The sequence below is a fragment of the Rousettus aegyptiacus genome, unplaced genomic scaffold, assembly GCF_014176215.1.
Source record: "Rousettus aegyptiacus isolate mRouAeg1 unplaced genomic scaffold, mRouAeg1.p scaffold_m13_p_7, whole genome shotgun sequence".
Taxonomy (NCBI): domain Eukaryota; kingdom Metazoa; phylum Chordata; class Mammalia; order Chiroptera; family Pteropodidae; genus Rousettus; species Rousettus aegyptiacus.
This window is the reverse complement of record NW_023416310.1, coordinates 55173711-55178362: the sequence shown is the minus strand read 5'-3', so window position 1 is coordinate 55178362 and position 4652 is coordinate 55173711. Positions and strand designations below refer to the sequence as shown.

The following is a 4652-nucleotide window of genomic DNA, read 5'->3' as shown; positions in this document are numbered from 1 at the left end:
TGCAGCTCAAAAGGCATATAAAATATTAGATTGCTCAACTCATTAGCAGAAACCTACTTTTTTTTTTTTTTTTTTTTTTGCGAGATTGGGAAGAAAAAAATTTACACTTCAAACAAAAATAAGCTGGTAAACAACTTCAGTTTAAGTATGAAAAAAAAATAAAAGAATTTTGGAATTTATGATTAAGAACTGTTTTAGCCAGAATAACAAAGCATCTCTACCTTTAAAAAATTTACGAAATTAAAGAGCATATTCTACATGTTTTGCACAAGATAAAGGTAACATTTTACTAATAATACTTAATAGCCCCTTCCCATTCTTTTTTTCAGGCCTTTTTTTTTTTTTTTTTGCAGCCCAAGAGCAAATATTAAAATTAACTGTAAGGCTTTGTTGTCTGCAGACATTAAAGATATGTGCTTCTATACAATGAAAATTTTCAAAATGAAAGCTTCTTATAACAGAACAAATGTATAGAAAGACATTAGATAATCACCATAAGACCTGATATATATAAAAAAAATTTGAGCAGACCTGATATATACATGTCTGAATGTGGGAGATGTAAACATAAGGCATGCAGGCAGACAACCATACAGGTCTAACTTTCTATGTTTGAAATAACTGAAGGGATAAATAAACCAACTAAATAAACCAGATAATAGCCAAAGTATTCATAGTTCCTGGGGTTTTAGTTCTATATGAAACCAAAAATATAAAATATTACGCTGGGTATTTTGGCACCTAATCTTTCTAAATTTCTTATATATTGATAAAATTCTGGCATGGGAATAAATTTAAAGACATAATACTGCACAATTTCAGGAAAAACCGATTGGTACAAATGAAAAGTACATTTTAAATGCTAAACAGCAAGAATCTTTTGTTAAATATCAGAAGAGATTGATTGTAACCCAAACATAGAAGTTGCAATTCTGTCAAGCTTGTGGCCTGGTAAAACCGCTTTCCAATACTCCTACGGAAGCTTCGTTAGACTTATTCACCAAGCCAACATGTTGGCTAATAATGTACAACAAATTAGGTCTTGTCTCAAGTTCTACTTCCAAGGCAAAGGCAACAGACACCCCAGTTTTATTGAATGCAACAGTTATTTCTGCGACCATTGGAGTTTTTGAAGCGCAGCTGTATTTAGGACAATGCTTCCCCAAACAAAAGTTGCTTGCTCTTAACGCCAAGCTGCTTTTGTCTTATGAGCTGTATCTTCATATTTCATCCCACTTTCAATGAATGCTAGGGCAACAAGCACCGGAGCTTTCCCGAGGCCTGCAACACAATGAACAACAATACAACAATCAGGTTCTTCACAAAACTTAATTTTTACAAGACTTAACCAGTCATCAACAACCTGGTTGGATGGTGTTGTATCATCATCAAAAGGCCAATAAAGAATATGGATGCCTTCTTTCACCACAAGAGTAGTGGCTGTAAGTTGCTTCATGTATTCTTACTATGCGATAACTTCACACCTCTTAAATTCCTCCATAAATTCGGTTAAGGTTGCATTGATTGAATTGTGTATAATAAGAAATCTCATCTTGTATGTGACTTCCACAGGAGCTGGATGATTCATTTGAGCCATGTTAATTTAGTTAAAAAAAAAATGCTTAATAGGTTTATGAAAGAATTTAAAAATTGAATACAGAAATGATGCAAAGAAACTGAGTCTATTTCAATATACTTCACTTGAAATTCTCAGTGCTTTGAGTATGAAGTTGAAAGTAATGGAATATGAAATCAATTGCCTAACAAGCAGCAGCAATTCTTCAATCCAGTAATATTGAGGCAATAGAAAGGAAGTGTACTGTTTACCCGATCCAGGTCAAAACTCTTATAAAACGCTCTGCAGATCTCAATTCAAAACTTCCGTGTCCAGGTTAACCACTCTTACCGGGGCTTCTTGGTAGAGTAGTAATGAATTTCTACAGTTCACTTGTCTGCACAGAGGTCGTGACGTGCCTGGCAATAATCAACACTGCTCTTCACAAACTCCAGAAATGTGTGACCAAGAACACCACAGGAAGGAATATATTTACTCATCGAAGATTGTAGCCTAATCATACAGCTTGTCCGGGGTGGCGGCAACACAGGAGGCAGCGGAGGTGGCGGCTGCAGGGCAGCGGGTGGCGGTGGTCGTGGTGAGGCAGCAGCGCTTTGCAGACAGGGGCGAGGCCACCAGATTCGACAGTGGAGCCAGCCAGCAGTCAACAGAGTCAATAGGCAGAGAGGCCTATGTCCTGCCTTTAGGTAGAAAAGGGGGGGGGGGGGGCGGGTTTCCTGCATTAGCTCTTTCTTTATTGCTTTTGGCATAATAGCTTCATATCAAAGAGCTATATTTTGGGATGACATATTCTGGTTAAAAATCAGCCTCACTCTCATGACCTCATCTAAATCTAATTACTGCCCAAAGGTCTGATCTCATGCCCAAAGGGGGATGAGGATTTCAACAGAAGAATGTCAGGACATAATCAGTCCATAGCTCCCAATTTAGAAATTGTGTTTTCTTAATTTTTGACCAATTTCGTGCACATGAAATGCCTTGATATTGCTTTAATTTATTACGTTACTGTTTATATTTGGTACAATTTCCCATGAGTCATTTGCTTAAATTGTGAGTTTATATGCTTTCTACATTTAATTACTGGGATTTCAATTTTTGTTTCTCTACACATGAATGAGCTCTTTGTATTTTTTAATATAAACAATCTACTTTTTAAATTTTGTACAAGTTTTGCCCTAAGTCATTGTTTTCCTTTTTATATCTTTGTGTTGCTGTTCTATTATTTCAGTTCACATGAGAGACATTGCTCTCTTTCAGTTGAATCCTACACACAACACACTTTGATTGACCCCAAGTCTTTTCATTTTCTTCATGGGGTCTCCCCTTTCATAAGGACTCTGTGAAGCCCTCATCTTTTTCTTGGTAAATTTATCTGTATTTATAATCACTTGGCAAACATCTATTGAGCTTTTATTATGAACCTTGAACATTTTGTAGACACAGAGAATGAAAGTTCCTGCACTCATGGAGCTTACATTGTAAAGTGATAGAAAAATAAGAAAAGTAAACAAGCCAATAAAAATATAATATCAGATAGTGGTATTAGACAGTTAGGCAAGCATGAAGACAAGGAGCCAAGGCCCAGCTCTGTAACTGTAGAAATTTCCCTTGAAGACCTTCCTAAGCACCTCCCAGAAATATCTCCCATTTAGGGTTATAAATTAGCCCAAATCCTAGAGCACAAAGGCCATAAAAGCTGCTAGCCTAAAGCAGCTACAAATGCATGCATAGGAAGTACTGCCCCTAACTTCAGGCTCATTATATCATCATTATAATATCATGACTATGTCCAGAAGTTCGTGAATTTAATTATAACAGACTGAATTCTAGGTAAGTAAGCACATGCGCAGTAGGCAAAACTTTATATAGCAGCCAACTGTCAGTCAAGGTGACTTCATATAGGGATCATCTAGGCCCTCCTATCAGGGCCCAAATATAAACAAATCTTCCCACCTCTGCATTGTTATAGCTTTCCTGGCTGGAAACCCGTCCCTCCCTTTGGAGTGTACTGTCTTATCTCTTTATCTCTTCAATTCCACAGGGTTGCAGTCTTCCTTAGTGTGGAGTCTCCTAAAATGTACTTTCAATAAATCTTACTTTTTCTAAATCCAACCAACCTGCAATTCTTTGCTGCGTGGGTGGGGAAGAACTGACACAGTCCACCTTACTCCACTGTCCACCTCCTCCTCCTTCCCGACACCCCTGGGGCGATGCTAGATTTTACCTCGCCCTCAGCGGTTACAGTGCTAAGTGCTACTAAGTGAAATGAAAGCAGAGTATGGTCTTAAAAGTTTTAAGTCTTCATTTGAGAGATCTTGATAAGTTGGTGAGACAAAGTTTATAGAAATGCCTTTAATACGAATACTATTAACAAGGCTTTTTTGTCCAAATATTCTGTTATTTTATATGGTTATCAAAAATATGCTAGGGTTAGATGTGGTATACAAAATACAATTGAAATAGTCATCCGGTTTTGTCTGTTCCTTTAACAAAACACTCCTTTTCTCAAAGCAAAGTTAGTTTATCTTCAAGTTTCTTAAGCTTTGGTAGCCCCCTGAACTGATTTTTTCTCTCCAAAGGTAAATATTTTGAGTTATTTCTCTGCTAACCCATGTCATTGTGCTTTCTAGGATTTCTAGTGTGTCTTTTAGATATTGGACATACATGTCCTCCTTTTTAAAATGGCAGGGAGAGGGAAGTGTTCATTCGGAGATCCTCTACATTGATTGTGTTATCAGAAAGGTATATTCAAAGAATTTCCAAACAGACCACAACTAAATCCAAAATACAGTGGAAGGAAAGAAAAATTAAAGTTACTACACCATAATTGTTTTTCGGTCAAACCTGCAAAAGAAGTTAGAAGGTGTGTTGTATATTTGAAGTTGCTAAGAGAATAGATCTTATAAATTTTCATCAGAAGAAAAAATTTTTTATAACTGTATATGACAGAGGCTAACTATTCTTACTGTGGTGATTATTTTGCAATATATACAGATATTTAATCATATAATTGTACATCTTAAACCAATATGTTATATATCAATTTTATCTCAATTAAAAAAAAGAATAAATGAAC

General features: G+C 36.2%; 1 pseudogene; it reads right to left on the bottom strand.

Annotated features, from left to right (window-relative positions):
* Positions 1-1089: 1089 nt before the first annotated feature.
* LOC107506447 lies at positions 1090-1588 on the bottom strand (annotated as a pseudogene).
* Between the last annotated feature and the right edge of the window lie 3064 nt (positions 1589-4652).